Genomic DNA, 12,381 nt, shown 5'->3' with positions numbered 1-12,381 from the left:
TGAGTGAAACTGACGCATATATCTGAGGGCTAGATGAGCCTTTGTTCTAAAAAGAGAGTGAGAAGATGAAAAACCTTCTCCATCTGGGATCTGGGTCAGAGCTTTGAGTTTCAGCACAGACTGAGCGCTGCTCCACAGCCCTGCGCTGCACTCTGTAATGACTGTCTCTAGACCGGCTATATGACATGAATGTCCCTGGCATAGCATCTCTGAGTGGATCAGTGACTGCACCCACACAGTAAGTCTACTGTAATGAACAAACGCAGTCAGAACGGAAAATGCTGGTTCACTCACATGGCACATCTGCTCAGCCCCCGTCATGATATGCAGCGATAAAGAACCAATGAGGCGAAAAGCTTTTCTAGATTATGAGACAATAGGGTCGGCTGAGGCAGAAGGTTCCTGCCAGGAATATTCAACCTTCCCTTGCTTCATGTCTTGTGCATCTCCCCCCCTTCATTCTCAGTTATTTCTTTTCTCTGTCAAGTTTCAGCTTTATGAGAGAAGAGATAACCACGCCTCTTCAAAATGACATTATGATATAGGATGTCTTCACTCACCTTCACCATTGTGAATCACTGCAGAATGCCCACTATGCTTTTCACACACTCAGATAATGATCTGTGAAAATCTTTACAATATATCAACCTTTTTTTTGCTGCACCATAACCTACCTCAGACTTAAAATGTTCGCCTCTCACCTCCTTATTTAATAATTTCCTGTGAACATAAGACAAGATGTCCATACTGGAGCTAAATGCATGTATACTCCTGATCAAAACATTGAGCTGTGAACGAAATAAGTATTTGCATTTCGTGCTGCTGGATCGTTACCTGGAAGTAAGTCGAGCTTCAAAATGCAAAAAGAAGAATCGAGGTCAGGGGACAAAATCGGAGAAGGCAATTCATTTTAAAGGATGTTTAAGCCACAACTCATTAAAAGTCTGTAAATCCTTAAAACAGGGTTCAGAAAATAGGGTTAGGGTTAGTTCAGTAACGAGCAGCCCTTCTTGTCAATTATGTTAACTATTGCGCAAGTTATTTTTAATGTTTAAGGCTTTACCTAGGGTGTCAATAATTTTGGACAATAGCAAAGATGCACATAATTTTATCAACATCACACAAAGCACATACACTAAAAAATGGCTGTGGGAAAATAATGGGATCCTCACTGAATTAACACAGTGACTGCAAATCCGATTTTCTCAGCTAGTGAAGAACAGTAATGGAGAACAGAATCAGGCTACCCATCAGAGGAGCAACCCAGAACAAAAAAAGACATCAGGTACAAAAGACATGTACCTGATGTCTTTTAATAGGTTCATAAGTTTTGTTGCTGAGGAAGACTGGATTAATCCACAAATTTTCTTTATCACTACTGCATTGATTTATTGGAACCAAAAATTTGCAGAAAGTGTAATTATACCAGTAAAGTAACAAAATTTTGTTAATAGGGAACAAAAACCTGTTTTAAAAATATTAAAAAGGGTATACATGCCTTAATAAATAATCTATGCTACAAAAAAAAAAACAAGAACAAAAATCACATTCAGTCTGAAATGTCTGAAACAAGGTTTGCTTTAGTCTATCTCTACCTCTCCTCTACAGCATAATTGAGTAAAAAGGCTAACATTCTTAAACATCTTATTAGAATATTTAAGTGTTTTTATTTTTTCCTTGATATGAGGTTTTATTTGTGGAATAGACTGCTAGGTAGAATCACTAGTTAATTCTTTAAGCGATCCTTGAGAGGAGCAAACAAGCTGTACTAAATTGATTTAGCTGGTTTTAAAAGAGGACTTAGCATGGAAGAAGTGACGCTGCAGCGCCCCAGGCAGCCAGAATAACATTTCAGCATTTAGATATCTGCCGTATCTCTGCTTTGCTGGCAGGAATACGGTTTGTGTCATACGTGCTCCTATCAGCAGAGCAGAACTGCTTTCCATATCTTTGATATCTCTTTTTCATTATTGGTATAAACAAAAGTCCCTTTGAACCATGAAAAATGGCCCGAGGCCCAGTGTGACCATGCAACTGTCTTCCCTTTTCTCATTCTTGTTCTCTTTCTCTTCTCTCCATTGTCACCCTGAAGAGACCGAAAAGGAAATGCACCCACTCAGCACTGACAGCCCATGCAGATTGTAATCTCTTTTTCATTTGTCTGGCCCTGTTTATCAATTGGTGACCACAGGTGAAGGACATAAGCTGTTTTTTTTTTTCTCAGTCTTGTCCTCCTCACTGACCAATGAATGGTTGAGAATAAACTTCAAAGATTTGTAAGACAAAAAGCAGTCAATGGTTTTATAAATCAGATTATTTTTTTCAAATTCACCAAAGCATTTATTTCACACACAAAAAATTACAGCTTGCCAGCATCTTCATAGAAAGAATTTGCTAGATGTATTGATTCACTTGCCATGGCAACACATACAACATGAATTTCATTTTTGAAAGGGTCCATTATTGGATAATAGCTTTTTAAATGCTTTAATCCAGACATGTGATGATTACTTTTAAATATCTGAGACTCGTGAAGTGCTCCAAACATCTAAAATTACAAAACTACATTCTAATAGTAGAGAAGACAAGCATCCACCAATTTTTTAAAAACCTTTTAATCCTTTAATTGCATGTGGAGTAGTGTGGCTGATCCAAATCCCAACAGACGACAACCGAGAAGTAAAGACAACACAAATTGGTAGTGTAAGACGTGTCATTCTATACTATTTCATTCAATGAACAACCACCTGCCTCTACGGTACGGCATAGTGATTCTATTCAGAGCTGTTCTATTCATAACTATCAGTGCTTATAAAGGGAATTGCAAATTGTGATCACCAGAATCCATCTGAATTGAATGTTTAAGACACTTTGGATACATCTTACTGTATTTACAGAAAAACCAAGGAGTACACCCGTGAAGAGTTTCATCAACACTTTTGACTCTTTTGAATTAAGAATATGAGAGAAGGAATGCTTGGTGCTGGTTCTTGGAACATTGACCTCCAACCACATAAAAGAAGGTGTGAGATGTTTATTATTAAATATTACAGGCATATTTTTGAAGTGTAATTGGGTGTTACTTTTGGTAAAACCATCCACAGCTATAGTCCATTCATCTGTTGAGTCTTGGCCCACTTCACCATGATGTTCATTGGTTGTTAAAGACACAGGCACACCAAACCTCTCTTGCTGACTGTTTTTCTGAAATGAACCAGTTTGTAGTCAGTACTGGGGCAAATCAGACAGACCATGCACACAAGCACTCTTGGTAGAAACACTGATTCTCAAATATTTGAAGAGTCAACACACCAGGGGTCTCCAATACAGTCCTTGAGACAAAGCTGGAGTTGTCCTCCAACTTTTAGACGACAAATGAATGGTTCATTACCAGTCACCTGAAAACCAGCCTGAGGAGATAATTTAGCTATTTTATCCAGGGTCTTGGAACAGTGATGAATCTAAAAGTTGCACAACAATAACTTTTGTGTTGAAGTTCCCAGCAGCAGACAATATTAGCAACATTCAAAACGATGTTCTTTTATTCTTGAAAATTACATCCTGGAAATGCCCACATCTCAGCTTGTTGTAATTAATGGCTTAATGGACTCAAAAGATTCTGACCTCAGGCTTTGTAATAATGTAAGTGATGCTGTCTCACTTGATGCTGTCTCACTTGATGCTGTCTCTTGAAGTAGAAGTGGCATATGGAGGATATTCAAAATGATGAGATAAAATAAACAGTATTGATTTTCAAGATGTGTTTTTAATGAGAATGCTTTCTTGAGAGTTGGAGATTGGATGAGTTCTGGAATGTAAGGAGAATAAGAACGTATTGGTGAGAACTAGAGGTCAGATGACAGTTGGATAAACTTTTTTTAAACTTGTTGGCACAAGATGAGTCAAAGGTAACTAAGAGAGAACTGAATGTCTCCAGTTGTAGCCTTAAGCCAGATTTAATCTTGAAGCCGGTTGATCACCCCAGTGGCCACAGTGATCAATTTCTCAGTGAAGCTGCGAATCAGTCTGAAGAAATTGCTTAAATACCCGCAGAAAGACAGGTATAGATGCAGTCACACAAGACAACCAAGTGGTTAATTTGGTAGGCGGATTCAGGGCGTGCAAAGAAAACTGAAAATAAAATACAGAAAGGACTAGAAAGAGAAAAAATAGTTTGAAGAAGAGAGACAAAACCTTGGACGGAGCAGATAATGAAAAATGGGTATTTAGTGAAACAAAACAACTTATATTTCACCTTGTTGGAGTCTGGGATGAAGCTGGAGTACCCAGGGAAAAAACAGGCATGAATAGGCAGAATAAAAACTCTGGACAGAAGACCACAGCTGCTCTATGAAGTCATAAAGCATTTAGAGCTGCAAAAGGAAAAAATCAGGACAAAACAAAGGCTCAAAATGAAATCATCTGAGACAATTTTGTTTAGGGGAAATGCTAGGTAAACTTTAATTTTTGCCTCTGACTAACATGTGGCGGGAGGAAACCCACAACTTTCAGAATGCAAGACAATCTGAAAGTCTGCAAGACCTGTTGAGCAACAACGGTTGCAGGATGCCAACCCTCAAGAACTGGAGTTTGATGCTTTTTTTTAAGAGAAGATGGTGGAGACAGTATGATGCTTTGGGAAATTTCCTACAAGTAAACCTTGTTCTTTGACATTCATGTGGATGATACTTAGACACATACCACCTTCCACAGCTTTGCTACGCACCATGTACACCCTGTCATGGACATGGACTTTCCTAAAATCTCTGGCCTATTTCAGCAGAATAATGCATCCTGCCACAAAGGTACCAAAGGGCATGTACTGAGTTGGGATTCAGATATTCTGCTTCCCATACATAAGATCACCTCCAAGAGCAGACCTATTCAAAACGACTTTCAACAAATGTGAATCATTTTAAGTAGTCATACACCAAATTCAACTGTTTGAATTTGAGGATTTACATGTTTATACAATGGAAAGTGCCACTGGACAATTGCTGAATTTGCTTACAGTTTTGTGACCTTTGATGATATACATTGTGTACATTTTTGTGTGTGTTGAAATTAGTGTTGTCTTCAACTGCTCTTATTTTGTAACTGATACTTACAATTTCACAGGGGCTTTACAGATCAAATAAATTGCGAATAAAAATGAATAAAAGCAAAAAAAAAAATGGTCCAGGGATGTTTTTGAGGAACACAGAAATGACTTTGAGATTTTGCCCTGGCCTCCAGATTTCCCAGATCTGCCATAATCAGGTCGTGGTCACTGATAAGCATATGTTTCAATTCAGTACTATCGTCAAATAAGATGGAGTTTTGATTTTAGATATGATGTCTGTAAGCTGCATTTGCTGTGTGAAACTCAGATTGCATCAACACATTATCAATAGAAACTTGGCTGGATGCCCCACCTTCAGTGACATCAGTAAACAGCAGGATGAGTCATGTATGCATTTGTTAGTCTTTATAAACTTTTCTTTCTTCTGTTGTTTTGGTGCAACTTTATGTAGCTTTTCATTTTTTCCAAGAATGCTATTCAAAAACTGGTCTGACTTCATGAAATGTCTTTTGGCAAGGCCTTAAGCTGGCATTTCTTTTATCAGGATTCCAAATGGTTTGCACTGTCTTTGTTTCATCTTTGCAGAGAGCTTGAAAATATCTGCCTCCATTTGTGTACTTCCAATTTGTCAAAACTTTGTGAAAAGCGCTTTCTTCACAAAAACGTCCCTCTAATGCAATATTTTTTGTTTACTACTCACATGTTTTTTTTTATTATTATTGTGAAAGACCATTTTACCTCTTGGGGATTGAAGCACCAGCTTCTACCGCAAATGATGTGCTTTTAATCAGCTTCAAACATGTTCAAACAATGGAGATAAAGGGTGACCGTCCACCTTTTTATTATATCCAAAAGAGGTTGTTATGTGAAAAACCCATAAATCCTTTTTCAGTCAACACTGCTTTTGCTCACTTTATCATCATGGTCTTTGGGATTTTGTACTTTTCCTAAATATTTAGAGTGCATTGCTAAGACTTTTTGGGAACAACAAAACAATATTTAAAGATGTTTACAGTGGACACCATTGTGTAAGACACTTGTGTAACAGTAGATTGGCTGTTAATAGCTGTAAATAATTGCTTATGGTAATTATTCAGATAACTAATTATTTGGATCAGAATTACCAGGCACCACCTGGGATATAGTAGCCAAATAATTCAGTCTTTTCTTTGTCTAAAAAGACCTGCCTGATATGACTGGGTTTTAAAGTGACAACAGGTGAAGGCATACGTGCAGCAAGACGTTACACAACTTTTCTCCAGTATACACGAGTTTATTAACAAAAGAAATTCAGCTTTACAGTCTTAACACTTTTTCAACAAACTCACTAAACTAGTAACACTCAACAAACTACTGAGAAAAAAGATGAAAGAATGATGGAAAACCAAGCTACCATAGAACAAACTAAAACGGTAAAAATATAAAAAGAACTAATAAATGATGCAATGATGCCACAGTTTGGCACAAACTACGAATGTTGAGAATACCACAATTTGGTGTTGTATAAAAATTTGAAATGTCCTCTGCTATGAGAATAAATGAGTTTGCTCAGTAGTATGAAAGGGATGGAGGAAAAAGGCTCACTGGAGTTGAAATGCCCTAGACAGGAGAAGTTTGAACTACAGGTGGAGAACATTCCCTTTCCTTCTATTTCTGCTTCTCGGTCTCTTTCGGAGACATGTGTGCCTGAAAACAGCTGTTCCCCATGTGTGTACAGACACCTCCTTGACTTCTGCTTTCATTAACCTCTCTGTGTGCTCTATCAGAGAAGGGGGACTCTACTACAATAATATCCTGGTGACGACACTAAGGTCAGGACCCCTCTGATCCTGAGAGGGGAGGATATCTCATTAAGAGAGAAAGCCTCTGGGACACTGAAGCAATTTGGATTGCCCCGTGTTCTCGGGAACCAATTAAAACATTAGCCCAAACTATCGCAGCACTGGCAGATGTTGATGCAGCCATAGCAGCTCTTTGTGTAGCACTGTAAAAGTCAAAGCTATAACAGAGACTCCCAAGGCTGAAATAGTAATCATAGAGGGGGACAAATATGCAGCATGATGTAAATTAAGACAGAAGAAATTAGGCATGAGGTATGTGTAGGTGCTTAAATGGCCTTTAACCAACCCAGAGATCAAAAAGGTTGTAAAAGAGTTTCATTGGAGGGGGAAAAATGAGAATGGTCACCTACATGCAGTAAAAAAACAAAACTTTGATTCATTCTGTAAGAATTGCTCAGTGACAGACAGTTCTCTCCCACAGAGCTTCCTCTCCATTTCCCCACCCCAAAAATATGATTCAAGGCTATTAAAATGTGCGTCCAGGCCAGCTGAAGAACTCCCAGCAGTTTTATTCTTCACTAATAAAATGAACTCTGTGCATAATCAAATCTCTTTTTTTTTTATGTATTAATGACGCAATAGCCGGTGTGGAAACCTTCACTCGGTCTTCCTTTCTGTCTTTATTGCTACTCAAGAACTACATGAAAATGATCCACAGACACCCAAGTATTCTCATATTATATTAGAGGTGAATGATACAAAAAAAATTTATCTAATCAAGACCGTACACCAATGACCAGCACTCAATACACACTGACAAGATATTTTTTTCCATGTTATAACTGGAAAAAATCTGCCACAGGAACTAACACTTTAAAAAATCAATTTTAAAGAATTATTGATTTAGAACAAGCTTCTATATCTTGCAGAAAAGTTACTTGTAAGTTAGCTCCGTCTTACTTTAAGATATTTACGCCAGAAACTAGGCAAAAATACTGGGTAAGACTTTGTGTTTTTGAAACAAAAAACAAGTAGTATGAAAGTAAAACTGGTAGACAGAGAATTTTCTACCAGCTTTTCAGCATTTTTTGCCTTCAATATCAGTCAAAAATATCTGATTACTCATGAATGTCCTTCCTTTGTGCTGCTGTGCCTTTCGCAAACTGTAATCAGGGATAAATCTGTCGTCCGACAGAATATTATGAGAGAATGGAAAGTCCTTGTTTCAGCCACCAATCTAAGAGGATGCTGTAGTCTTACATCAAAACAATATATTTTAAGCATTCAGAAAATCTGCTGACAGAACACGTCAAGGAGTAAACATTTAGGCATCACCTCTGTCCTTGTAGCCGAGGTGATTGACAGGAGATGTGCCGAGTAAGCACGACATCTCACAAAGGGATGTCACTACGGGGTCATGCGATGACAGCCCGGAATAGTGGGTCATAAACCAATGACCTTTTGAGCTGAATAAACAGAGAAGATATCCAAAGAGTCCACTAAACAGTCAGCAACCAGCGCTTATTGCTGCGACGACTGCTCATGAAAGCCACATAACCCTCCAGTGTGACTGAATTAGAAACCCTTCATCAAACACACAGCTCCAGCCTATAGGCTTCAGAGCTAAGCCATTTCAGAGCTTATATCTAGACAGTAACCATAGCCCTAATATCTGCAGATATATTCGGCCTGTCTAGCCCCGCTCCTATGCAACATCCCTCTGCAATTCGGAGGACCCTTAACTTCACGGGTGCATGGTAGCTGGACGGACGCCAGCACTTGGAGACCGTCTGGCATTTCACCCTTAGAGCCGTACATCACTGCCAAAAACACGCCTTTGTGCGAGCCCCTTAATAACTACACATCAGTGTTCCAGATATTTTGGGTTTTGGCATTTGTGGCGTCGCAGTGGAAGATACTGATACTATGGATTTGTTCATGTGTGTAAAATGTAGAATGGTAATAAAAAGGATTGGTATAACTGTAGAGCATAAAATGGCTCTCGAGAAACAAAATTACCAAAGGGTGTTTTGAAATAATTTCTTCAGAGCCTTGCAAAAATATTCAAGCCCCTGAAGCTTTTATAGATTTTCTCACATTGCAAACACAAACTTAAGTGTGTATTACTGGGATTGTATGAGGCGCACCTGCTCAAAATAGTACATAGTTGTAAACTTAAAGGAAACGCAGACTTAACGTCCCATTTATGTATGTGTGTAAAAAGGTGACAAGACTTTATGTAAAACGTCATGTACAACGTGCTCTTACTGGTTAACATAGCTTTACTAACAGTTAAGTGGGCCTTTACTTACATCTGAGATTCCTGAAGAGCTGCCAACATTTTCATATCTAACAAGTTCAACAGGACTGAAAGTGAAAGTTGAAAATGAGGAAACACAGAAACTTTTGCTTTGCCTGTTTATTGGTTGCAGCTTGAATGAACAGCAGAAATCCCCCTGTTGAAAATACCATGTCCTTTCTAAAGCTTCAATTTATTCCTCGTTTGATTTAAATTTTAAACACATCACCGAAAACAGCTCACTGAATCATTTTCCTTCCATAAAAACTTCCATGTTGAAGATTGTTGTTGCTGACAAGACATAACCTTCTAGCTCCTGAAAATGATGCATTCACTGACCCAGAAAAGATCGATATTTTAAGTTTTTGACCAGCAGTTCAGTAGTCAGACTGATCAAGTTGAATATTGTCTGTCACACTCTTAGTTTGAAGCAATAAATATGTTCTTGTTGACAGACGTACATGACAGCGCACAAGGATAAAAAAGAACATATTAACATACACATTCACAAGTCTTGACACAAACACACAGATAGGTGCACCCCAGCGCGCGCACACACACACACACGCAGGCACACGCCTGCGCACAATGCAATCCCTCTTGGCAATTTATGACCCAAATCCTCTATGAACCCTCCCTCTTGGCTCCTCCACTTCTGTTTTCTCTCGGTTGTCTTTCTGGCGAGGGTTGAGGACCTCATAGATGCATTTCTTTTTCCCCCCAAATCAGTTTGAATTTTACATGAAGAGCGGCACAAGCGCACACATTTTGTCAATACATTATACATGGCTTTTATGTCTCTTCAAGCAGATATGCCTGTCATCTCACCTGGAATGGAAACTTAATTTTTATATAAAATAAGGTTTGTCTTCACACTGTATGCCTCTGTTAAAAAAAAAAGACATAAAGATAAGATAAGGCACATTTATTGCTGTAGATTAGTATTATATATTACATTTTTGTGAGCTTAGCATGCTTCTCATAACTCACTTGTGTTTCTAAAGTTTTGTCTTCAACAACAGCTCTAGTCATATCGCTGGTCTCACCTCAGAGTCAGCGGCTACAACTGTTCCCTTCCCGTGTGTAAAAAAGAACAGGTGTCCTGGAGAACGAGCGGCTGCTGAGTCTACAGAGGGTTAAATGCTGGCTCTGACCCCCACCGAACACCCTGCTGAGTCTATAATGCCACCCTCACACAGAGGGCAACTGGAGACACACAAAGCTCTGCACTGAGAATATAAACTAGGGGAAGCTTCAGTGGGTTACACAGAAAATGGAGGGAGAGGATTTCAGAGAAAGTCTTCTGAGGGTGGCCATATTCCCCTGTAAGCCACTTAACGCCTGGATTGTTTACCATGAGCAGTCATCAAGATGATATTCATAATATCCCGGTTCCTTCGTCCTAAACCATTGCTTCCTTTTGTAGATATTTAAAACCTAAACACAAAGTGGTACACATGCTTTGCATTTTGCTTCTTCTAAACTATACTTAAATAAGCATTCATCAGCAAGCCAGTGGAACTGTAAAGTTTCCTCTTATTTCAGCATAGCCTAACCTGGCCAGTCTCCAAATCTGGACAAGGATTCGGATTCAAACTAAACAGCAAGTAAATCAAAAACCAGTCGGCACCTTTTTGCTAGCTGAGGTGGGAGAGATCTGAGCACAGGGCAAATCGCTCCTATAAGACTGGGCAATAATAATTACGTTGACAAATATCTTTGTGTCTAAAGCGGAAGAAACACTCTTTCTGTAAGTTTTTTTTAATAATTCATTAAAAACACAAAATATTGTGAATTGGACTATCAACAAGTCATATCAAAACTGAGTGGATTTAAAATTTTAGCTTGGCAGTGAAAAGTATGCGTGTTCCTTGATCCTCTGTGCATATTCCAAAACCCAAATATGTTGCCGCCATGATAATGAACCATCACAACTGTCCTTACTTTTATGCATGATCTAAATGGTTATGTGCGTGTAGAAAAGTATAACAGAAAAGCAGTCAATTTTCCATTTTAACTATAATTGATTTTCTTTTTCCAAAAACTTAAACTGTTGAAAGATTAAATAAGAAATCTAAAATGTGTTAGGTGGAACTTTAAGCACAAGCAGCCCCAGACAGCTTAACCCTCCCGTAGCCTTAGCGCGATGCTCAGGAGGAGTGCAGCAGATGTCACGGTTGGACAGCAGTGAAGTGTCACACAAAAAAACCCTCGTAAAAGTGCACACTGGGACAGTGCAACCCTGCTGGACCGCTCACAGAGTAAGAAACTCTTATAATGTATTCCTTAAGCTTATCACCTTCTTAAAAAGTGCACCAAATAATGTCTGCCTGCATCCTCAGAAACAATGGCGTAAAGGTCATTGTGAATCCACACAATGACTCCAGAAACTCCAACATCAAAGCTCTGATGGGTTTCACCCATGCTGGAAATTATTCCTTTACATGGACTATTCCTGATGAAGTCAGGATACCAGTGACAGGAAGATAATGTATTCTTGTAGGACTCCTAATATCCACTCTGGTCTGGCATTGATGAATGAGATTACTGGGTGATGTGAAGGAGTATTAAGTGTGAGGGAAGAGAGAATAGGATGCAGAGAATGAATTGAGGCAGTTGGGTGATTAACCGCGGGTTGTGTGAATGGGCCTCTGATAGTTATTTCAAACATGCATTGTTAGGCTTGCCCTCAGCAGTGTCTGAATGTGGAGATTTATTGTTTTCGCGGACAATATTCAGACCCTGCCAAGGAGGTAGGATGGCTTCTGGGCAGGCATATTTCACTAGACAACATTAAACTAAACTTTTTTCTGCGTCTACTAATCAGCAATCAATGCAATATAATTCATCTGGACTAAACTCATAAGCTACAAATAGAGACTTCAGACTCAACTTAGGCTCGTGGAATAAAGTGTTGAGACTTGACTTGAAATTGTAGACTGCATTTCCTCATTGATATTTTCCTCCTAAAGCTCTGCACCATGAGTAAACTCAGGAATAGAAAGAAAATGGACTATGGACCAAAGACAGGAACTAGATTTGAATAAAGGCACAAAAACAGAGATTCCAAGCCTGACAGCGAAAGAAATTCTTTTTTATTAGTGGCAGGTCAGGTGAAACACATGAGAATGACGAGGCAGTGCAGGTGAAAGGCATGAATGGAGATCACTGAGGGTCAGTACAAGAGAAATAGGAGGCAGACCAATGACATGAGACAAACTAAAGAGGACATAACAAAC

The sequence above is a fragment of the Xiphophorus hellerii genome, chromosome 7, assembly GCF_003331165.1.
Source record: "Xiphophorus hellerii strain 12219 chromosome 7, Xiphophorus_hellerii-4.1, whole genome shotgun sequence".
NCBI lineage: Eukaryota > Metazoa > Chordata > Actinopteri > Cyprinodontiformes > Poeciliidae > Xiphophorus > Xiphophorus hellerii.
This window is presented reverse-complemented; position numbering follows the sequence as displayed.